Genomic DNA, 26,024 nt, shown 5'->3' on the forward strand with positions numbered 1-26,024 from the left:
GGTGGCTAGTTGGTGTTCGTGTATCCGCGTAACACAACAACAGGACAGTTTCAATGGTGGAACAATGATTTTATATGCACTGTTTAATCAATGTGTGTGTGCAGATAAGTAACATTTTTCATATGTGCACAACACATTCTAAATGAATAACGGAGACACAGTTAACAAAAAGTGATGCATATGATGTAAAGAATTTATAAAACATTAAAACATCATTTGATTCTCATCTAAAATGATATGTTCCCTTTCTCTCAACGATCCCTCCTTTTCTGGAATTCTCCACTCCAATCTCTCCTTCTTATCAGGATGTGTTATAAATGCTTGCTTCTGGTGTCCCAACTTATTTCAGTTAATCCCCTTTCTACCAGAATTCAATATGTTGGCCTGTTGGATATTTTCCAAAGCTAGTGTCTGTCATATTATTGGAAATAAAAATTCTGGCATCAGAGCCAGCATTTGAACACATTGCTCTGTTGTCCATGCACTATACAAAGGACCACAGCGCACAGGAATTGCCAAAACATTGAGGGATATGCATCTATTTCTTTCGATGATCTAGTTTTCTCATTTTTCACATTTCCTCATCTATGTTGTCTCGCTCTTTCTCTCTTTGTATCTAGTTAAGAAATTTACCAATTATTCTTTGCGTCTCTTCTCTCAAAGCTCCTTCTTTCGGTTTATATCTATTGCTCTCTTCTTGATGTAATGTGATTATAAATGTGCAATGTAACTTCAAAGGCATGTGGGAGGAGCTGGCCAGAGTTAATTGGAAGGTGAGCCGAGCAGGGCAGACCATGGAACAGCAAAAGCAGGAATTTCTGGGGATATTTCGGAGGATATCAGAAATTCATCCCAAAGGAGATGAAACATACTCATGGCAGGACAAGGCAACCATGAGTAATAAGGCATCAAACCAAAAAAAGAAACATACAATGTGGTGAAGATGATTGGGAATCCAGAGAATTCATTGGCTCTGAAACTCCATTCGGCTGGCATCACTGACACAACAGAGCTCTTAATCATGGTCAGGGAGAGAAACAGAGGAAACACATTCACTTTAAACACAGAAGATGATATTACTCAAGGAAAAAGATTCAGATGAATTAAACAATTGATTAAAATCAGTTAATTGTTTTGCAGAATGTGTCAGATTGAAAGCATGACCCGGGAAGAGACCCTCAGCAGAATGAGAATATGAAAATGTAAGTGTTACCACATCAGAAACCAGAGTAAGTCACTGAGTACATGACTGATGGGTGAATGGGTCTTGATGTGAACTAAGGGACATACAGCAGAATTGCATTGCAGATATTGCAGCTCAAAACTGCGTATTTATGTGGTGCTGTAGACTACAGCAGGAGAAGCAAAACAGCATTCAACCACAACCTGTAACTTTTAGCCTCGAATAATTTCCTCAGTCTGCCATTACCATCAATATGATCTATGTTTCAGTAATGACTGTGAGTGAACATGACAGGGTCAGAACCACGTGAACCTAAACCTGACATGAACCCATTAAAGTTACCACATTTGACCAACAGATCTGATCGAAGCTCCGCAATCCTGTCACATTCTGTCATAAATGGTGATGGATGATTAAACAAATGACTGGAGCAAAGGGCTCCACAAATATCCCCATCCTAAATAATTGAACAGTCCTGTACATCAGTGTAAAAGACCAGGATGTGGTATCTGCACCACCCTCAGCCAGAAGTGTGGAGTTGATGATCCACCTCACCCTCGCCACGATACCCACAGAATCACAGATGCCCGTCTTCAACCAATTCAATTTGCTGTTCGTGACATGAAAAAACAGCTGAACACAGTACGTACGAAAAAGGCAATGGTCCCTGACCCCATTCCTGTAATAGGACTGAAGACTTGTGCTGCACAACAAGCCGTGTCCCTGGGGAAACTGTTTCATTCCAGCTCCAACTCTGACATCTCCCTGGTAATGTGGAAAATTACTCAACTATGTCCAGTTCCTAAGAGGATTATAATTACAATCTGACCAGTTACCTCCCCCTCAGACCCACCTCGACAGTCAAATTGGTGGGAGTTCTTTTTGACAGAGTTATCAAACAGCACAGAAATAACCTGCTCAGTATGATTTCAGATGGATCCCCATGTAGAGATGGTGCTGCTGTGGAAAGGTCACTGGATTACTAATCCAGACCAGGCTAATGCACTGGCAGCTGGTGGAAGTTAAACACAATTGACAAAATATTAGGATGCAAAATCTGGTGTCCGTAAATAGTGACCTTCAAGCCAATGTTGATTGTTCACACCAATTTGCTTCACAGATGTCCTTTTAGAAAATGAATCTCCCGTGCTTTCCTGGTCTGGCCTAAACGTGACTGCAGACACACAGACATGTGATAAACTCTTCAATGGTCTCTGAATCCGCCAAACAAGACATTCTATTGTATCAAACTGTTCCGAGGTCTAAAGGATAAAACCAGACAGAACACCCGGCCCCAGCCTCAGTATCGGAATAATTGAATGAGAAACACAGTCCTGTTGACCCTGCAGAGACCTCCTTCCTAACATCTGAGAGCTTGTGACAACATTTACAGACTACATAGAAACATCGGGAATGGAGTAGGTCATACAACACATTGAGCCTTCCCCATTCCAGTTCATGTTCAAATATGTACACAATGCACTTTTTCCACACACTGTACACATCCCTTAATGTGAATTACTGTAGGAAGCTATAAAGTAGGAAGTGCAGTAGTCCATTTGGTCTGTCGAGTTTGCTACCCAATTCAATATCATGATACCTGACCCTTTATTTCCATATCGTTCTCCTTCTCTCCCACCATTCCTTTACTATCTCTAAATCCTTATTTATATTCAGTGTCTTGGCTTCCAGGTTCGAGCGCATTCCCCACGTTCACCAGTCGCTGAATGCAGACATTTATTGTCATCTCATTGCAGAATGGTCTGTCTGTCCTAATACTGTGGGCCCTTGTTTTAGACACCACAGCCAGGGGAATTATAATCCCTGCTTCCAATCCATCTCACCCTGTCAGATCTTTATATATCTCACTGAGATCTCCACCCATTTTCCTAAACCCCATGGAATACAGGCCCAGTCGCCCCAAACTCTGCTCCCACAACAAGCCTGTCATCCTAGAGATCGGTCTGGTCATCCTTCACTGCTCTCCCTCAATGTCAGGTTTGTCCGTTATTATGTACTGAGACCAAATCTGCACAGAATACTGCACAGTGTTTGAGATAGGGTCTCACCAAAGCTCTCTACAGCTGCAGTAAGACACGCTTACTCCTGGACTCAAATCCCCCTGAAATGAAGGTCAGCACATCATTGATCTTCCTATCTGGTTCTTGCTCCTGCAATATTGCTTTCAGTGACTGGTCTACAGGGAGATCCAGATCCTTTGCAATGTTACAGCTCCCCACTTGGTAGGTCTATGTACACTGGGCAGCGTGTGAATGCCATTCCCAGTATTGCCTTGTGGGTTCAGACCTCACTGCGCTGCAGGGACCTCGGAGGGCCGCGCAGAAGGAAACAACAAAAAGGCCCATACGTCGCTTTTCAGATCAACATGTTTCAAACAATCCCTTTTTCAAACGAAAAGCTGCCAATCTCTTGTTCCAACCAAAGGGCACACTGTCACCTCAACCCACCTTGCTCTCCATCTGCCACGTATTTGCCCATTCACTCCACTTGTCTTAGTCACCTTGAAGCTTTTTTACAACCTCCTCACCCACTCACAATCCAACATCCTTTAGTTCTATCAGCAGGTTGGGATATATTGTGTTTGATTCCTGCAACTAAATGTTTAATGGGTATTGTGAACAACTGGGACCTGAGCACCGATCTCTGTGATATCCCAGAAAACTTCCTCTGTTATTCTTTTTAAAAATGATATTTATTTCCTTAATCTGGGTGTGACTGGCTGGGCCAGCATTTATTGCCTGTCCCTGGTTGCCCCTTGAGAAGGTGGTGGTGAGCTGCCTTGTTGAACCGCCGCAGTCCACTGTGGATTCAGTGACAGTAACACCATTGAATGCCAAGGGGCAGGTTAGATTGTATTTTAGTCGTGATGTTCACGGTCTGGCATTTGTGTGACGTGAATATTACTTGCCACTTGTCAGCCTGGATACTGTCCAGGTCTTGTATTTGAACATGGACTGCTTCAGTATCTGAGGAGCGACAAATGTTGCAGAAGATTGTGCAATCATTGGCAAACATCTCCACTTCTGACCTTAAAATGGAGGGAAGGTCATTGATGAAGCAGCCCTGAAGATGTTTGGGCCTAGGCCACTGCCCGAGGGACTCCTACAGATTTATCCTGGAGCTGAGTTGACTGACCTTTATCAACCATGCCCACCTTCCTACGTGTCAGGTATGATTCTAACCAGCGGGGAGTTTGCCCCTGATGCCCATTGAGTCCAGTGTTGCTAAGGCCCCTTGATACCACACTTGGGCGAAGGCAGACTTTATTTAAAGGGCTATCGCTCTCACCCCACCTCTGGAATTCAGCTCTTTTTGTCCATGTTTGAACCATGGTAATGAGGTCAGGAGCTGAGTGGCCCTGGTGGAGCCCAAACTGGGCGTCATTGACCAGGGTATTGTTGAGCAGGTGCTGCTTGAAAGCACTGAGACCTTCCACCACTTTACTGATGATCGAGAGTATACTGATGCGGTGGTATTGGCCGGATTGGATTTGGTCTGCTTTTTATATACAGGAGATACTTGGGGTAATTTTCCATGTAATCGGGGAAATGTTGTTGTAACGGTATTGGAACAGCTTGGTGAGGGCAGTGACAAGGCCTGGAGAACAACTTTTCAGTACTATTGCCAGAATGTTGTCAGGTTATGTACCCTCTGAGGTATCCAGTGTTTCCAACTGAATCTGGATATCTTGTGGAGTGAATCAAATTGGCTGATGACCGGTAACTGAATGGTTGAGGGCCATTGGAGGAGGCCGAGATGGATCATCCACTCAGCACTTCTGACTGAAGATTGTTGCGAATGCATGAACGTTATCTTTTGCACTGAAGTGCTGGGCTCTTCCATCATTAAGGATGGGGATACTTGTGGAATGTCCTCCTCCGATGACTTGTTTAATTGTCCATAATTATTCTCTACTAGAAGTAGAAGGACTGCAGAGCTAAGATCTGCACCGTTGCTTGTGGGATCACTTAGCTCTGTCTATGACGAACTGCTTATGCTGTTTGGCACGCAGGTAGTCCTGGTTGGTGACTTCATCAGGCAGACACCTCATTTTCAGGTATTCCCAGTGCTGCTCCTGCCCTCCTGCACACTCCATTGAATCAAGGTTGATCCTCTGGCTTGATGGTAATTGTTGTGAGGAGGATATGCTAGGCCATGAGGTTGTGCTGGAGCACAATTCTGCTGCTATTGATGACCCACAACATATTATCGAAACCCAGACTTGAGCTGCTAGATCTGTTCAAAGTCTGTCCTATTTAGCATGGTGACAGTGCCACCTAAAATGGTGGAGGTTATTCTCAATATGCAAGTGTGACTTTATCTCCACAATGACTATGCGGTGGTCACTCTTACCCGACACTGTCATGGACAGATACTTCTGCAGCTGGCAGATTAGTTAGGCTGTGGTCAAATATGGCTTTTCCCTCTTGTGGGTTCCTTCACCACCTGCCGCAGACCGAGTCGAGAAGTTATATCCTTTCGGACCCAACCAGCTCAATCAGTAATGCTGCTGTGAACCACTCTTTTTGTGGACATTGACGTCCCTAACCCAGAGTACATTTTGTGCCTTTGCCAACCTCAGAGCTTCCTCCAAGTGTTGGTCAGCTTGGAGGAGTACTGACTCATCAGTTGGAAGAGGCTGGTGCATGGTAATCAGCAGGAGGTTGCCTTTCCCATGTGTAAACTAACGCCATGAGAGTTCATGGGATACAGAGTCACTGTTGAGGACTCCCAGAACAATTCCCTTCAAACTGTATCCCACGGTGTCACCACTTCTGCTTTGTCTGTCCTGCTGGTGAGAGAGGAGATATCCGGGGAAGGTGATGGGGTGTCAGGGGTATAGTCATACTCACAGAATCAGACCTTAAATACAATGTCAGGCTGTTGCTTCACAAGTCTGTTTATTTCTATTCACTGCCTCCTGCCAGCTGTCCCATTCTAGAAGGATGGCCATATATTCACCCCAATCCACTAAGATTTGATTTTGCAAACTAGGCTTGGAGCTTTACCAAAATCTTTCTGAAAATCCACATGTTTTTCATCCATTGCTTCTCTTTCATTTGTCTCCCAGTCTGTTTCTCAAACATAATTCCCATTTCATAAATCTATGTTAGTGTTGTCTATGACCATTATTTTCAGTCCCAATAATTACTTACTATGTTCTATGTTCCATGTACTATTTCGTTTTCCACGCCAGACTTGGTTTTCTTGCTATTGTCTGTGTACCGTGAAGACAGAACTGAAGCAGTGGATTCATAGTTTTGCCATTTCCCTGTTTCCCATTCTCCATTCTCTGGTTTCAAACTGGAAAAAACCTCCACTTCTTTTTCATACTTCTCACATTGACATAATTTGACAAGCTATAACAGTTCACTCTTATAACCTTTGTGAACATTATCTTCAGAAACCCATCAATTCTTGTGTAAAGCGGCTCAATCATTGACCTTCCACATCATATACTCACAGGAGCATAGTCTCTGTGCCAACAGAAATACAGCACGATCTATATTAGTCCCACATTCCGACAAAAGGCTGATAGCCTGGAATGTTATGGCACTTCCAAGTGCTTGGCCAAGTACTTTTAACAGTTGAGAGGTTAACCTTGATAACTCCCCTCTCAGAAAGTACTTTCCAGACCCCAACACCCTCTGGGTGAAGAAAACGTCATCTTTAAATCCTCTCTGAACCTCAAACCCTTCACTTTAAAAGTGTGCTCCCTTGTTCTTGATCCTCTGTATAAAAGGAACAGTTGCTGTCTGTCCACTCTGTCGATGCCTCTTGTTAACTTATCCTTCTGAATCACATCCCCCCTCAGCCTCTCTGTCAAATGTAAACAACCTGAGCTTATCCAGCCTCTCTCCATAGCTGATATGCTCCATTCCAGGGAACATCCTGGTGAATCTCCTCTGCAACCCCCTCCAGTACAATCACATCCTTCCTTATAATGAGGCTCCCAGACCGATATACAGTACTCCATCATGGACTAAACCAAGCCCTGTATAATACTTATAAACTACTCCCTGATTAAAAAACGTTCCACCCAATGTTAAATTCTTAACTAGTCCATTACCCTGTTCAGTCACATTCAGGGATATGTGGAGAAACACCCAGTGAGCTCCCTAGTGTGCTGCCAATCATTGTGTACACCCCATGTCTGGTTCCTCCTTCCAAAGTACATCACCTCATATTTATCAGGATCACATTCCATCTGCCATTGATCTGCCCATCTGATCATTCCACTTGTATTTTCCTGTAAAATCAGAACTTCCTCCTCACTGCCAACCACCCGGCCAATCTTTGTGTCAAACACAAACTTGCTTATCACAACTCCCACCCCTCCACCCACTCCCCCTCCAGATTCACATCTCTCCCATTTATGAATGCTACAAACAATAAGGGACACAGCACTGATCCCTGTGGTACACCAGGGGACACTGGTCTCCAGTCACACAAACAGCCTTCTCCCACCACCCTCTGCCTCCTGACACTATGACAATTTTTGCTGTAACTTTTCAAGTTATCCTTGATACTCTGAGATTTTACTTTATTTTTTTCAGTTTCCCATGTGGAACTTTGTCAAAGGCATTGCATCAAAACTAAATAAGCGACCTCCTCAAACTAATTGAATCAACTCCATTAGTGTGACTTCCCTCTGATAAAGTCATGATGATTATCCCTGATCAAGCCTTGCCATTCTGATTGGAGTTCATTTTTTTCCTTCTCTATTTTCTCCAGTAGTTTCCCGAACAGTGATTTAATACTCGCTCGTCTATAGTTTCCTGGTCTATCTCTACCACCCTTACTGTGAAGTGCAATCATAATAGCTGTTCTCCAGTCCTCTGGCACCTCCCCTATTGTCAGATTCTAATTAAAATTTCCAGTCAGCGTCTTTCCTCGCTTGACTCCAACAGTACCCAGACCTGCAGATTGGTCCAATTTTATACCAGACAAAGCCTCAAACCGCCGCTAGTATTTTACATCAATCTCTTTCCAAGAGCTTTCCAGTCCATCTTCTCGAATTCTGTACCTGCATCCTCCTTCTCCCAAGTAAAACAGCTGTGATGTTTACATGTCACAATCTATCAATGTTCTCCGGGTTGACACACTGGTTGCCCCTTTGGTTTCTAATGGACACGAACTGTTGCTGATTATTCTGTTCTACTTGTCGGTGTAGAATATCCTGGGATTCTCCCTCATCTCTCCTGCTTGCACTTCTCCATGTCCCTCGGTTGTTCTCTCCCCTCTATGTTTCTAAGTTTCAGTAAAATCCCCTCTCATCTTTTGAACCTCGAGATCACAGGCTGAGTTTCCCCATCAGACAATCTTGCCATTTTAGGGATTAATCTGGAGAATACCTTTTGCAGTTCGTCTGTAGTATATTCTATCTTAGATTGGGACTCCAAACGGTACACAATACTCTCAGTTTAGTCTCAGCAACACACTGTGCAGATGGCGCATGGCATCTTCTATATTTCAATTACATTCACATGAATGTAAACCTAATTTTTCGTTTCCTATTTGCTTGTGTTTAGATTACATTGCGTTACAGTGTGGAGACAGGCCCTTCGGCCCAACAAGTCCACACCAACCCGCCGAAGCGCAACCCACCCATACCCCTACATTTACACCTTACCTAACACTACGGGCAATTTAGCATGGCCAATTCACCTGACCTGCACATCTTTGGACTGTGGGAGGAAAACGGAACACCCAGAGGAAACCCACGCAGACACAGGGAGAATGTGCAAACTCCACACCGTCAGTCACCTGAGGTGGGAGTTGAACCCGGGTCTCTGGCGCTGTGAGGTAGCAGTGCTAACCACTGTGCCACCGTGCCGCCCAATTCTTCCCAATTCCTTTCATTTTAACTTTTCTTATGATGTTAGTGGGAGAGTTCTTTAAAAAGATCCTCTTGAAAATCCAACTATACGTTATCTATTATCTCCTCATTGCCTACGTCCACAAGAATCATCTTCAAACCATTCCAAAAAATGTTTACCACTTATGGTTTTCGTTTCATCGATGCATTATCATCCTCCCCAGTTTTCCCATTACCTTCTATATATCCAGTAACACGTTCTTTATAATCGAGCCCAAGGGACACCCGACCGCGGATGACAAGTTACTGGTCTGTAGTTCACCACTCTCCATCTTCATCCGTTCTTAAACTGTTGGATAATATTTGTAACCTTTGCCTTATCCAGATTGGCTAAATATCTTTCGGGAATGTATTGGAAAACAACGTGATAATCTACGATGCAATCAATACGTCTATTGCTGCTTCCTCTGAAATTCTTGTATGAAGTACATCTGATCTGTCAGATTTATAAATACTCAATCCAGCTTTCTTTTAAAACATGACCTCAACACTGATAAGAATGATCTTAGACTTTACTTACGCCAGTCCCATGGTCACTTGGTATTTCTGGGAGAATTTCTGGATATTCTGCCTTGAAGATAGACACAAAGAAACTGTTTCTTTTCCCTGCGATTTCTCTGTTGTCTTCAATAAATTATTCTGTCCGCACACTCACTGTTCCATATTTGACCTTGTTTTTATTTTTGTTTCATACACTGATGTACTTTTTTTTAGCAGTCTTTATGTTTTTCTTTTGTTTTTATGCTTTTTTCGCTTTTTGATTTTCTTTTCTTGATCATCCGTTACTGGGTCCTATATTTCTCCGAATCCCCTGGCTTACTACGGTACTTGGCATTTTCCGAAGCTAATTCCTGTGATCTACTAGATAGTGGAAGGTGAGGCTGAAAGGGTTAGGTCGGAGAGGCGGGTGGATCAGATTGATCGGGGGGAAGATGAACACATAGGAACGTTCAAAAGGGGGGAGGATGCTGAGTTGGAAGATTGGACTGGGATCAGGTGGAGTTAGGGTAAATGGGGAAATGGGTGAAACCTACATTAATCCCCTGTGGTTGGAGGGTCCCACGGTAGAAGGAGAACGGAATGGATTCCCTCACTATCTGTGTAATTCTCTATGTTTTTATAAGATCATCCTTTATCTTTGTAAACTCCAATGGCTACTGGATGAACCTGATCGTCCTTTCGTTATAAGCTAGCACGGTGGCACAGTGGGCGGCACGTTGGCACAGTGGTTAGCACTGCTGCCTCACAGCGCCAGAGACCCGGGTTCAATTCCCGCCTCAGGCGACTGACTGTGTGGAGTTTGTACATTCTCCCTGTGTCTGCGTGGGTTTCCTCCGGGTGCTCCGGTTTCCTCCCACACTCCAAAGATGTGCAGGTCAGGTGAATTGGCCATGCTAAATTGCCCGTAGTGTTATGTAAGGGGTAGATGTAGATGTAGGGGTATGGGTGGGTTACGCTTCGGCGGGGCGGTGTGGACTTGTTGGGCCGAAGGGCCTGTTTCCACACTGTAAGTAATCTAATCTAATTAAGAACCTTTCTTCATACATGCTTCAGGTGGTTAGGGTTTGGCGATGGAGGAGGCCCAGGACTCTCACGTCCTTGGCAGAGTGGAAAGGGGAGTTAAAGTGTTCAGCCACAAGGCGGTGGAGTTGGTCAAAGTGGCTATCCCAGATATGTTCTCTGAAATGATCCACCTGCCTTACCAATGTAGAGAAGACCACACTGGCTTTAATGTATGTAGTAGATGAGGCGTTCTGTCTCCCTTCATCACCTATCACTTTCAACCCCACCTTCATCTACCAATCGCATTCCTAGCAACCTCCCTCCTGCCACACCGCCTTCTCATTTATCTCTCAGCCCCCTTCATCATAAGCCTCATTCCTGATGAAGGGCTTATGCCCAAAACGTCAATTCTCCTGCTCCTAGTACGCTGCCTGACTGTGCTTTTCCAGCACCACACTTTTCGACTCTGATCTTCCAGCACCACACTCCTCGACTCTGATCTCCAGCAGCTGCAGTCCCCAATTTCTCCTCACACCTTCAGGACTTGCATGATTCAGATTGATGACAGTTACTTCAAATAAAACAAAAACTACCGTGTACTCAAACAGCATAAAAGAAAACCAATGCATTGTGGTCACTGTTCCCAAAAGGTCCTTTACAGCAAAGTCTTCAATTAGATCTTTTGATCATCCAACACCAATTTCTAAATAACCTGATCTCTAGCTCCGTGCTCGACAAAATGTTAATGCCAGCTATCTAACACATGCTCATGAAATCCATTTTTCCCAGCATTAGCATTCAGTTGGGTTAACACAGTTTAGATATAATGTAAACAGGACATTATTACTGCAGTACCCACAAATGTGTATATCTCATTTTCCTGTTTTATAACATGTCCAGCATTTGTATTGCAGCTTTCAGTTTGATATATAACTCCCATCAATGTTTCTTTCTCCTTGCTATTTTTGCACTCCACCTTACTAGATTCTGGAGAATCTGAGCGATGTGGGATTTGGGGAGATTAATGGTAGAGATCATCTCGCCACATCATTTATGATCTTCTTAAGCATCATTGTGACATTTTCTCCAGATCTCCCGTTATGCTAGTGGAGTATAGAAGTACAAGGATCGTTCATAAATGCTGTGTATTTCCCCCTGAGAGCTGAGACTGCTCTAACCTGGGTGGGAACCTTACAACAGGCTGGTAAAGCATTGCTGCTGCTGTACAGTATCTTAGTGAGATCACATCTGGAGTAGTGTGTACAGATTTAGCCTCTTCAATGAAGAAAGGATGTTGTTATGTTGGAAGCAGCTCAGAGATGGATCCCTCAGCTGATTCCTGCAATGAAGGTGCTAGCTTATAACGAAAGGATGATCAGGTTCATCCAGTAGCCATTGGAGTTTACAAAGATAAAGGATGATCTTATAAAAACATAGAGAATTACACAGATAGTGAGGGAATCCATTCCGTTCTCCAACCTTTTTCCACAGGAACAACAGGAGGATATTCAGGCCTTCGAGCCTGTTACACCAGAATAGGACGACACTGTTCAGCCCCTCGAGCCCGATGTATATTTATAGGAGGAGGCCAATCAGCCCCTCGAATCTATAACACTCGACCCAGAGTAGGCCATGCTGCACCAGTATCCTGTTACACAGCAAAAGGATCAGTCCATTCAGCCTCCTCAAGTCCATAACATAGGAACTGGAAGAGGTCACACAGTGACTGGAGATTGTTACACTGGGATAACAGGAGGCCATTCAGACCCACCGAGTCTGTTGCAAGGGAAATGTGTTAGGATAAAAACTATCTGACACTTTTTTCATGAGAAAGGAGGAGGTAATTCAGACACGTGTCTGTTGTTTGGGAACAAGAGAAGACAAATCGCTCCCTTCGTCCCATCTCTGGGATACATGAGGAGACCGTTCAGTATCTCCACCGATTATGGAGAAATATGAGAAGACCCATCAGCCCCTCAAAATGTTACACAGTAACGGGAAGATTCCATAATCCCCCACCCCTCTAACGCATCAACAGGAGGTGGTCATTCTGGCCTTGGAGATGACAACATGGGAACCCCAGAAAGACTTCATCCCATCGATTTTGCACACCAGCAGGATGATGAGTCCAGTCAGCCACACCTACAGCTTATGCAGCAATTGGAGCACATCTCTTAAAACCCTTTTGCCCATCAAACAGGAATTCAAAGAAAACGTAAAGGTTTTAGAAAGGGAAGAACTTATAATAACTGAATACATTAGGGAGTAAAATGGAACAATAAAGTATTGTAATTTAAGGCAAATTATTAGAATCCATTGTTGAGGACATTTGCAAACGTAAACCACAATCCATTGGACTCAACGTGGTTTTACAAAAGATAAACTATGATTGAAGTGTTTTCTTGAGTTATTTAAAGATGTGACAAACAAGGTGGATAGTGGGAATACTGGAGATGGAATATACCTGGTCTTCGTGAAGGCATCGGATACGTCCCTTCTCCAAAGAGTGAGTGGTAAGATCAGACAGCATCGGTTTAGGAGTAATTTATTAGCTTGGATGGAGGATTGGTTAACCAACAAAATGCAGTCAGATGAATTAAATGTATCATTTTATATTGGAAAATGCAATTTGTTGGGTGCCATAGATTTCAGTTCTCATGCCTCAACCATTTGGGATCGATACTATTACTCGGTTGACGGGATAGAAAATACAATACCTACATTTTCAGATGACACTCACATTAGTGGGAAATTACTTCGGAATGATGATGCAAGAGATTTAAAAACTATATGAATAGGTTGGGTGAATGGGCAAACATTTGGCAATGAAAATTAAAGTGGATAAATATGGGGTTATTCAAGTTGGCCAGCCTAATAAAAAGGCAAATTATTATCTAAATGGAGAGAAACTTCAAAGTGCTTAAGTGCAGAGGGATCTGGGTGCATGCTTACATATCACAGAAAACTTGCTTGCAGGTACTTCAAATACTGAGAAATGCAAGTATAACTTCATCGTTTATTTGTAAAAGGATAGAGTAGAAAGGTAGGGAGTGTTGCTGTAGCTGTGCAAGGCATTAGTGAGGCTGCAACTGGAGTACAGTTTGGGTGTCCTGCAGAATGAGGTATTTCCATTGGAGGCAATTCAGAAGAGCTTCATTAGATTGATTCCATATTTGAAGTATTTGTCTTATGAAGAGAAATTGAGCAATTCAGGCCTATACTCTCGATTTTATAAGAATGATAGGAGAGCTCATTTACAGTGCAGATGTGGAGTGGATATTTTTTTCATCAGCCACAATCTCCAACAAGAGACTAGAGTTTGACGATCGAGAGATAGCAGGGATGTGGAACAGAGGCCGCGATGACATCAGCCATGATTGTATTCCTTGGCGGAGCAGATTCGAGGGGTTGGATTCCTGACTGATTCTCCTCATTCATATTCAGCTTTTCCACTGTGTTACACAGTAATGGGAGAGGACTGTGTATCAAACAGGAAGTAGGCTCTCCAGATAAATCAGTCTTAATCAGTTTGACAGAACGTCACCAGTGGAGTCACACAGTGACCAGTGCTGGATCCTCCACTATTTACAATCTATATCAATGATCAGGAGGATGGAACAGATATAGAGATACTGAGTTTGGTCATGTTGCTGTGATAAGCAAGAGATTAAATTATCAAGAGAGGTAAAGGCAATGGATAATAATTTGGCAGGTGCAATACAACATGATATAACCTGTCATTTCATTTACAGGAATAATGGAAGGCAGTGTGTTCCTGAAATGGAGAGGGATTACAGGGATTAATGATACTGTGTCCTGGGGGGTTCACTCAGCCCCGTTCAGACATGGGAGGTTTTGCTCCATCCCTGATCGTCTGCTCCTTGACACTGCAAGTGACCCCATTGCTCTCCGTACACATGGAATGTTTTGAAGTGTTTGGTTGGTGATGGGGATGCTGTTTTCAAACATGTATTAAGGGGTCGGCCTTTATCGAAGATACATTCATTCATTTCTACATGGAGACCCGAAGACGATGGGAATGCTGTCTGCTTGTGAATGAAGGAACTGTGGCTGCTGTCAGGACAGGGGTATTCACCAACATAGTGTACTGTGCATGGACACACGGTAACATGAACAGAGAGAGAGCTCCTTCAGTTCCTCTACCTCTCCCCATTGACATGGGTACTCTGCAGATGCCATGTACACCATCGGGAATCCCATTATATTGGATACACCCGGCAGCTCCCTGCTGTGGGGGAAACGATGTATTTACCTCATCCACCATATATATCCACCATCACCGAATGGTTACATTGATGGCAACATACTGGGAGATGATGGCTATGTCACTCAGGCCTGTTTGGAAAGTTCCAGAACATAGAAGCTGAATGAAAATGTGACCCGAACAGCCACTGGCAGCACCGTCCTCTCCCCTGGGGTAAAGCTGCAGGACGCATTAAAGGAGGTGACACTGCTCTGTGACCAGCTCCTTTTTCAATCAGTGTCCCCTCACACTCTGCTCCTGGGTTAATTCTAGCTTGCGAGGCTGTTAATGGAAAACTCGGGTGGGTCCAACAGATCCCTTTCCACACATACACTAACCCTGTGTTTTCAGAGTTTCCCCGCTCTGTAACCTTTGCTCCATTTGTTGCTCATGTTACAGACCCAGATGCTGTAACTACAATCCCCAGGCTCCATCCAAAGATGGGTCAGCAAATCCTCATGTCTCCCTGAATGTCTCAGGCAGCTCACAGCACAACCTCCAGCAAACCAACCCCAACCCCTCCACTAAATTTTCAATAAGAGTCAGTCAGAAACTCCTCATCTATAAGTGTTGTGGACCAGACCAGATCCCTGCAAAATATTTTACGAAGGTCGCTTAGACCCAAACCTTTCCTTATTTTAAAAATAGATGTGAAGTGTGCGTTCCAGATATGTTGTGACTGGTCAAACCACTTGACATTAAGCAAAATATAATCGATTCAAATGCTTTAGTTAAAATACAGTTAAAGAAAAGAACATTTTGAAATAGCTTATATGTTTGAACACTTACACAAACAATAGATACCGTATCTTCTTGGTATACACCGCTTGGCACAAAGATATATTCAAATACAGATCCTTACATGCAGTTTTCCGATCAAAGAGATATCAACATCAACAGAGATCTCAGAGAGAAAAGCAGCTGGGGATCATCTATTGAAACTTCCAACCCTTTCCGGGATCCCCAACAGCTTCTGAATGCTGCAGCTAAAAGCAAACCAAGTAAACCTGGTCTGGGAGAGCTGGCCGCTGCCCTTCCATTGTTACCAATGTTTTAATAAAACCTAAAGGCTTTCTCAATTATTTACTTAAACTGTTTTCAGACAGCAGTTCTCCACCTCTGTCTTTATAACCTCTCTTCAAAAAAAAAATCCCAAGATAAAATAACCTTTTTATAGTGATAGTATACTCACAACTCCACCTTTAATAAAATGATCCATCAATATACAAAAAGGGATTCATTTTACACCTCCTAATCTTCCTCTATGAGTAGACTGGTGGGAATGGCGGATTACCTTACACTGAAAGACTGGAGAGACTGGGCTTGTATACCCTTGGGTTTAGAAGACTGAGAGGGGATTTGATTGGACACTCTGGCAGCAGGAAACATGTTTCTGCTGATGGGTGAGTGCTGAATCAGAGGACACAGCTTAAAAATACGGGGTAGACCATTTTGGACAGAGATGAGGAGAAACGTCTTCATCCAGAGAGTGGTGGCTGTGTGGAATGCTCTGCCCCAGCGGGCAGTGGAGGCCCAGTCTCTGGATTCATTTAAGAAAGAGTTGGATAGAGCTCTCAAAGATAGTGGAATCAAGGGTTATGGAGATAAGGCAGGAAGAGGATACTGATTAGGAATGATCAGCCATGATCATATTGAATCGTGGTGCAGGCTCGAAGGGCAGAATGGCCTACTCCTGCACCTATTGTCTATTGTCTATTGACTGCAATGCATTTATATTATATTGACTCTGAGCATACAGAGTTTCTCCCAAAGCTTCTCCAAAAACTTTAAGGGGTCACGATCAGTGAAAACGACTTGTCTCAGATACGTTATTTGCAATTTAAATGCTGAAATGTTGTAACACCAACATCAAGCTCCAGGCCTCCTTCCCCATTGGAGAATAAAACTGTTGATGTTTCCATTAGACACTCCAACCACACGTTACATAATGGAGCACTTCTCATCTCTCCAATAGTCCTTCTGAATGACATAGCTCCTCATGTCTCAGCAGAAAAGAATTACATCCTTCTTTACCTCTTAATGCTGTAACCTCTTTACCTGCTACTCCTGGCCTATGCCAGTAAACCTTACTCTCACAGGGATATGTTCTAAGAAAATCTCACACATTCTTCTCAATCTCTCACAGAAACCAAACTTTGATTTCTGAACTCAATCATCATCATCAGCCATTTTAGCTTCTAACCTTCCCATTGTTACTCTCTGCCCTTCCATATGAGTTCTCATGACTGCAGGAAGTAAATTGTTGAACTTCTCCAAAATAAGAATCTCTCGAAGGGTCATAGGTTTGCTCTGTTTTAATACCCTTCCCCAACTTTCAAAATTTGGTTGATCCTTTCAAACACAACGTGCATTTAACCAGGCATGCTATTTTAGATTCCTGAAACACTGTCTGTCAGCTTCTTATGCACTTCAAATGGCTTTCTTTACCTCCTCATACTCAGCAGATACCTCCTCTGATAGGGATGCAAATGCCTATCCGCTTTGTTTGAATCAACTAAATCCACATGTTCTCTGGTAACTGCATTTGTTTAGCCACTTTCTGAAATGATATTAAAAAGGCTCCCTCCATCATTCTCATCAAATTTAGATAATACCTGGATGTATTTAAACAGATCCCCATCAGACCTTTGGCTATATGGAGTTGCTCATCCTCACTATCCTCATTATCCAGCCGACTGTCTGCCTTCATCTCCACCTTCTATGTCAAACTTCCTCTCTAATTACTAACTTTTGAAGTTGAAACTCTCTGTTTTTCTTCTCTCTTTTTCTCTCTTTCGTCTTCATTTCCTTTTCTTTTATTTATACTTTTCATCATAATTCAAACAGTTTCAATTCCTTCTCATGTTCAAGGTGTCTCATTTGAAATTGAATTTTAGCTATTTCCAAAGACTCTGATGGTGTTTCCACCAAATGTAATTGCCGAGCTCTAGCTGTAATTATCACTCATTTTCTCACAGACAAACACAACCCCAACTCCAGCTTGTCTGCCAATTCCTACAGCTTCCCTTCATTACCTTTTGTAAAACCCCTAACTTTACTTCTTCCACACCCAGAGAACTCTTAGTGACGAAAATTGTCTTTATACTCAACACATTGTTTAAACCATCCGAATTCAACATCCGGAACCAAAGACACTAACAACTACCATACGGGACCTTTGAACCCAATAGCCTCCCAGTGCATACTCGCCAGTGTTTGCATGAGCTTATTCTAGATTCTCTAGTTTCCTCCCACAATCCAAAAGTGTGCATGTCAGGTGAATTGGCCATGCTAAATTGTTTGTAGTTTTCAGGGATGTGTGGGATAGGTGCCTTAGTCGGGGTAAATGTGTAATAATAGGATTGAGGAATGGGTCTAGGTAGGTTACTCCTCGGAGGGTTGGTGTGGACTTGTTGGTCGAATGGCCTGTTTGCGGACTGTAGGGATTGTAATTCTAAACCCAATTTGGTGCTACCGATTTAGAACCAGACAAGAGTCTCCAGTTTGCAATAGACCAACCAGACTGACTCAAACTAGTTTAAGGAGCTAGCTTGGATGCCAACCTTTTCTTATTTTCAAGGAAGATGTGAAGTGGATGTTCCAGATGTGATGGTACTCGTCAAACCACTCACCATTAAGCAAAACACAATGTATTTAAACACTGTAATCAAAATCCATACACAATGAAGAGGAATTTAGACTAACTTAACTATTGGAAACCAAAACAGAATAATGGATACAGTACCTTCTACAACAGAACTGTTCCAATATACTACAATCACCTAAACACACCCCTTGGCAAAAAGGAAGATTCAAACATGCATTCTTGCATACAGTTCTCCAATCCAGGAGGAAAGAGCATCAAGTGAGCTTCCAGAGACAATAGCAGCTAGGGATAATTTACTAAAACTTACACCCGTTCTGGGACCCCAAGCACCTGGTGATTATTATTGCTACAATGAAAAGAAACCTAGAAAGCCTGGTCTATGCGAGATGGCCATGGTTACTACTATTTATTAAAAACGCTAAAACCCCCATAAGTTATTTACTTGAGCCGTTTTCAGTAGGAAGTTTGGCCTTTAAGACCTCTTACTAAAAATAAGGAGAAAATAACCTTTTATTTAAAAAGTGACAGCATTGTCAGGCAATTTAGATGCCTGGTCCTTTACTCAGTGGTCTTCCTCGTGTTACTGATCGCAAGGTCACCTGAGAGGGAAGGCCACAGGTACACACCAAGTTACAAGGATGTGTCTCATAACTTCTGAAACACACCTGTCCATGAACCATCACATGGGACACACCGGGAAGTGAACAACAGCCTGACACACGCCATTTCATTATTTCGGAGCTACACAATGCCAGCACTCGATACATTAGGGAGACAAAACCCAAGACCAGGGAAAGATACAAAGGGACAGAGAGATTCACATTAAAGACAGAAACAGGCAGTTAATTAACTGAAAAGATGTTGTGTAAATATGGGGAAAAAGACAGGGCAGTGGGACTAACTGGAGAAGTGAGATCTTCGTGAGTAAAATTACAACAATGAGAACATTGAATAAAGGCATTGTCAGATCAGCTGAAATGGTTTGTTACATCAAATTCTGAATCTGCTTCACCGAACACCACAAACAAACTTAAACTGGGACAAGATGACAGCCCAGCATGGAGAGCTGTGCACACTATGCTAGTGTGTTGCTCAGTGAACTGCACTATCTGGCGAGTATTGCAAACTTTACTAACATATGCTAACTATACTCGCATCAGATTACTGCCTATAATGGGAAGGTTTGTTCTCTCTGTGTGTTCATCAGAGACTGAGAGAGTGTGCGCGATAGGCGTGGTTGAATGCGAAACTCATTGTTTGAGAAGGAACGCACATGGAGAAAACAATTTTAAATAAGAACAGCTGGCAGGCTTTTTGTTTATCAATAGAGAGAACGAGGTAAGTTTCATGGACAGATGAGGTAAAGTGTTTGAGAATGTTAAAATGAAGGCATTGCCAGACAAAACAGCAATATACATCCGCGTGCACATGAATGACAGATCGATGGGAGTTTGGTGTGAGGTCGAATCAGATTTGCTTCGGCAGGTTTGAAGCCGGGAGCGTCAGCAGCAGATTATTGGCTTCATTAAGCCTGTACTTCATAGGTCAAGGTTCAACCTGCAGATGGAATAAACCAGTGAGATATATTCTGGAGTAGTGAGTATTTCAAGTTAGAAATGTCAAGGAATGGTGTCAAGAATCAGCTCATAGTCAAAGAGATGTCCCACAGTTGTGACTTGTCTGCTTCAGCTGCAGATATTGGCCAGGGATGGGATGGAAACAGTGGAAGGAAGTGGAGTTTGTAACCAGAGCAGTAGACGGTGACCTCCATGCTCTTAACAGCAAAGGCAATGATACGATGCATTATGATTCTCCCCTGAAACTGAATGGATCAACATAGAGATCCGTGAGTAACACTGCCAGAGCAGAGAGTGAGACAGTAATTGAACACCTTCATTGATGCAGTTAGCAGTGGTCTGTAGAGTGAATATCTAGATTGAGAGATTGGATTGGATTGGAACAATAATAGTGGCAGGAAGTGTAGACTATATGAAATAACTATAATACAGTCATAACTGGTTTATAAATAACAAAACCTGGATAGTGACACTCACCAGGAACACCAACGATAGCCAGGAAGGGATAATAAAAGTATTGAATAATGAGAAGAGCGTAATAGATCCGCAATGATAATGACATCCAATCAAATGCAGAAAGATACCAAACATAATCGGCTAAGCTCCTGTCTATTGTTGGAATATTCCTGTCTAATGTTCTCAGATTCTGATCCATTGTTGGAATATTCCAGTCTAATGTTCTCAAATTCTGATCCATTGTTGGAACATTCCAGTCTCATGTTCTCAGATTCTGATCTCTCCTCCCCTTCTCTCTGGATCTGCTGATCCCTGTCAGTGCTGTCGGTGATGCTCTGCTCATGTTATGGGATAACACATTGAACGGAGCCCATTTATCATTAAAAGATGGAAACCCCCCACTGGGATAATTAGAATCCATGGAGATTGGCATTAATCGCAGTCACTGAACAAATAGGCTCAGTTAACCAGTTCAATAAATCACTTTTCATACGCTGGATGCAATGGATGAGGGTTGCTGAGGGATGGACCATAAATCTTTCAATATTTTATATCTTTTTTTCCTTGTATATGAGAGTATTAACAGGACACTGCAGGGGTCTATGTATGTTCCATTCTGTTTATGAAAGCAGGCAGTTATAAAATAACAGATCGGCTGCATAAAAAGCGGGGTGGGGGGGGGGGGGGGGTTGTGGGCAAGTTTCTAGATACCTGAACACAAAGTACGGTGCTTATTGACCAGTGTGCGGCCAATCCTGGTTTTAATGCCCTGTTATCAAATCCTTTCATAACCTTGAGATAGAGCATTGGGACTGCTGCTCAGGAACAGGCCAAAGAAATTCTCTCCCAATGGGCCTCTTACAGAGGGAGAAGAGAAGACCATTCAGCCCATATTAGCCTGTTGCTACTTGAAAAGGTGTAAAGCTGGAATATTGGCACATTTTGTCAACAGAATCATTCAGAACAAAGAGATGTGTTGCTGCAGCTGCATAAAGTGTAACTGAGAGGGCACCTGCAGTACATTGTGTTGTCTGTGTTTCTGTATCTGAGAAAGGATGGACCTCCATCAGATACAGTTTAACGGCTGCTCGTAATCCACGGGTTGTTGTGTCTCGGATCTGTTACACAGGGACAGGAGGAGGCCATGCAGCCTTTCAAGTGTGTTTAGAAGAACTGGAGGAGGCCATTAAGCCCCTTGAGTCTATTACAGAGGGACAGGAGGAGCCTAGTCAGACTTTCGAGCCCATTTTCGAGGGGCAGGAAGTGTTGATTTAATTTTCAAGTCTGTTACGCATAAATATTAGTTTTCAATTAGTTGTGGAATAGGAAATACCTGATGTCAACATTAAAGTTCTAACTTTGAACAAGGCCAATTTTGAAAGTGTTAGGCGAGCCCTGTGAAAGGCTGATTGGAATACCCTATTCACAGGTAAAGGGATGGTTGGAAAATGCAAAGCCATCAAAACGTGGTTTCAGAGAGTCCAGAGCCAACGTGTTCCCATTAGTGAGATGGGCAAGGCTGGTGGGTGCAGGGAGTGCTGGATGGTTAGATATATTGATGTTATGGTCAATGTAAGGAAGGAGGCATATGTCAGGTAAACAGAGCTGAGATCAAGTGAATCCCGAGAGGTATATAAGGGCAATAAGTGTATAGTCAATGGGGAATTCGGGCCAAAAAATGTGGACATGAGATGGCTTTAGAAATAGGGTTAACGAGGCATTGAAGAAATCCTACAAATCCTTTAATGGTAAAAGATTAACTAGGGGGAGAACTGGGCCCCTTAAAGATCAGTAAGACTACCTATGTGTGGAACCACCCGAGATTGGAGGGATATGAAACAAAAATTTCTCCTCAGTATTTAATGAGGAGGAGGTTACAAGAGCGAGAGAATGAATAAATATACAGTGAAACATTGAAAGGTGTCTATATTACAAGGAGGTGTTGGACATTTTAAAACACATAAAAGTGAACTAATCCCTGGGACCTGATCAGTTGTATCCCAAATGTTTGTGAGAAGCAAGGAAAGAAATTGGTCAGCATTTTGCTGATATATTTGTATCATTGATTTCCACAGGTGAGGTGTCAAAAGACTGGAGGGCAGCTAACATAGTGTCATTATTTAAGAACGTAAGGGGAAAAAAACAGGTAACCATAGATCGCTGAGCCTGACGTCAATGGAGACTAAATTGTTGGAGGGGATTTTGTGGGAAAGGATGTAAATGCATTTGAAAAGACAAGGACTGAAGAGGGCTTTGTACATTGGAGATCACGTCTCACTGACTCGGTGTAATCTTTTGAGGAAGTGATGAAGATGATTGATGAAGACAGGACAGTGGATGTTGTCTTTATGGAATTCAGTAAGATTACCAAAATGTTCTACATGGTAGACTGGTTAGCAAGGTTAGACTGGCTGGGATCCAGGGAGAACTCGCCATTTAGATCCGAAATTTTCTTGAATATTGGAGACAGGGCGTGACAATGGACATTTGTTCATTAAACGTGGAGACCTGTGACCAGTGGCGTGCCGCAAAGATCAATAGTGGGTCCACTGACTTTTGTCACTGATACAAATCATTTACATTTGAGTATATGAAGTATGGTCAGTAAGTTTGCAGATAATTCCAAAATTGGTGGTGTGGTCGATAGTAAGGAATGATCTCTCAGACTATAATGGGACTTTGCTGAGGTGAACCGAGGAGTGGCAATTCGAGTATATTTTAGTTACATATGAGGTGTTGCATTTGGGCAAGACAAATCAAGGTAAGACTTACAGGTAGTGCCCTATCGAAAGCTGCCAGTGAAGGAGAACTCCATTGAAATTATCGAATCCCTACAGTGGGGAAACAGGTTTTTCGGCCCATCGAGGCCACACCGAACCTCTAAACAGTATCCCAATGGACAAACATCTGCCCTATCCCTCTGAGCCTGCATTTCCCAATTTAGCATGGCCAATCTATCCTGATCTGTATATGTTTATACAGTTGGAGTAAAACATAGCACCCGGAGGAAACTCACACAGACACGGGGAGAATGTACAAACTGCACACAGCGAGTCATTCAAGGATGGAATTAAACCCAGGTCACTGCCCTGTGAGGCAGCAAAGCTAGACTAGTGGTGCAGGTTCTCCGTTCCTTGAAAGTGCCGTCACAGGTAGACAGCGCAGTGATGAAGGCATTTGGTGATCTTCCCTTTATTGGTGCGTGCTTTGAGTCGAAGCATTTGCATGACATGTTAAATCTGTACAGGACATTGGTTTGGCCACTTTTGTAATATTGCCTTTAATTCTGGTCTCCCTACTGTCGGAAAGATGTTGTCAAACTTGAAAGGGTGCAGAAGAGATTTAAAAGAATGTTGCAGGTGTTGGAGGGTTAGTGTTAGAGGGAGAGTTTTAATAGGCTGGGGCTATTTTCAAGTGTTGAGGCTGCGGGGGGGGGATCCTTAAAGGGGTTTATAAAATCAAGAGGGGCATAGATAAGGTAAACAGTCAAGGTCTTCCCAGGATAGACGAGTCCAAAATTAGAAGACAAAAGTTTAAGGTGAGAGGAGAAAGATTTAAAAAGGGACATGAGGGACAACATTTTCACACAGAGACCGCTGTGTGTATGGATTGAACAGACAAAAGAGGTGGTGGAGGCGGGTACAGTTACACCATTTAAAAGGCATTTGGATGGATACATGCATGGGAAATGTGTAGAGGGTGATGGGCCAAGTGCTGGCAAGGGGGACGAGATTAATTTAGGATGTTTGGCGGTATGGATGACCAGACAGAATGATCTTTTTCCGTGTTGTACATCTCTGAGAGTCTATTGACTCTTCAGTGTATAACACGGGAACAGGAGGAGGCCATTCAGCTTCTGAATTTTGGCAATCGGCTTGTTTGCTCAATCACTAAGAGTCAAATACAAAAATACATCATTCAGAATTTGATGGTGTTTTACAGAAACAGGGGAAAGGCCTTTAGTCAAGAAAAAGCTGTAAGGGATGTGAAGAGGCCATTCAGTCCCTCAGTTCCATTCCACAGGAGCAGCAGGTGAGCACAGAGCTATTGGAGCCTGTTACTCAGGAGCAGGAGGAGGACATGTATATTCACAAACTTGGGATCAGGAGGGAGTCATTCAACTGCTTGAAACTGGGGCACAGGGACAGGAGACAGTCACTCAACTGCTCAAAACTGGGGCACAGGGAAATCTGGAGGATAGTGAGGCTTGAGGATACTGTTACGCAGGAACAGGAGGAGGTGACTCACTCCCCACCAGTATGAGACACTGGGAGAGAAGGGGAGTTTGCTTGGAATAAACAGAAATATATGAATATGTTGCATCAGTGGTCCATTCAATCCTGCCCCACCATTCACTAAGACCAGGGCTGATCTGATGGTGATTCCCTCATTCCATTTTACAGAGTTGCCCCTCTCTGCAGCCTGTGCTCCATTGTTGGTCATGTTGCAGATCCAGATGCTGTAACAACAGTTACCATGACTCATCCAGAGGGTCGGGTCGAACTGGATGAGTCACGATTTGAAGAGTCCAATCACAATAATTAAAACAAAAATAAAGGCATAGCCAGATATTTAGTTCTCTCACATTCGCAATCTAACTCACATAACCATTACATATTCAGGATGGACCACTGTGTAGATCCGGCTAGTGTACTGCTGAATGCAACCCAGCTATATCCAGAGTGAAACTCTGTGCAGCCCACACCAATGCTGGATCTATAATCCTGGGCTAAATGTCCAGCGTGGGGGGGCTGTGCAGTCCGCACTGGTTCATTAATATATAAACCCAGGCTGTTGCATTGTTCGGTTACACTGTGTTAGATCGCAGCTCAGTGTGGGGAAATTGCAACCAAAGTTGGAACTGACAGGATGTGCAGCTCCCATCCATTTACAGCTCCATATCTCCACTGTGCCTTGACAAGGGATGCTGCTAATGTGAAGGTCACTGCGAGGAAGAGATGTAAATGGAAACAATTCAAATGCCAATAGTTCTGATTAAGGCGTGTATCACTCTAGTATTTAAAGATGAAATAATTGAGATAATATCCAATGAGATCTTGTAAATGATGCAAACAATAATAGGGGTTGGTAACGTTATAGTGGTTGCACAATAAGCCTTCAAATAATCAATGGGAATTAGAAGAACAAATATGCAGGGAGACTGGCGAGACTTGCAGGAACAATAGGGTTGTCATAATAGGTGATTTTAATTATCCTAACATAGATGGGGACTTCCAGAGGGTTAAGAACTTAGATGGAACGTAATTTGTTAAGTGTGTTCAGGAAAGCTTCCACAAGCAGCATGTTCAGGGTCCTACTCGGGAAGGGACAAACTCGACCTACTGTTGGGAAACAGGGCAGGATAGGTGACGGAGGTAAAGTGGGGGAGCATTTTGGGAAAAGTGACCAGAGATGTATTAATGTTAAAATAGGTATGGTAGGGAAGAAATTGGCCCACAGATTCAAGTTCTAAATTGGGGCAAGGCAAATTTTGTTGAAATTCGACAGGGGATTGCAGGGCTTGATTGGAGTAG

General features: G+C 43.0%; 1 long non-coding RNA gene across 1 annotated transcript in view; it reads left to right on the forward strand.

Moving 5' to 3' along the window:
• Positions 1-26,024, forward strand: part of LOC140465096 (uncharacterized) — a 63,403-nt gene that overhangs the window by 18,955 nt on the left and 18,424 nt on the right. The window contains exon 2 of the long non-coding RNA XR_011955095.1: positions 1,141-1,202. This is a non-coding gene — a long non-coding RNA (uncharacterized lncRNA). The remainder of the gene's footprint in view (positions 1-1,140; positions 1,203-26,024) is intronic.

This window comes from Chiloscyllium punctatum, chromosome 41, assembly GCF_047496795.1.
Source record: "Chiloscyllium punctatum isolate Juve2018m chromosome 41, sChiPun1.3, whole genome shotgun sequence".
NCBI classification, from domain to species: domain Eukaryota; kingdom Metazoa; phylum Chordata; class Chondrichthyes; order Orectolobiformes; family Hemiscylliidae; genus Chiloscyllium; species Chiloscyllium punctatum.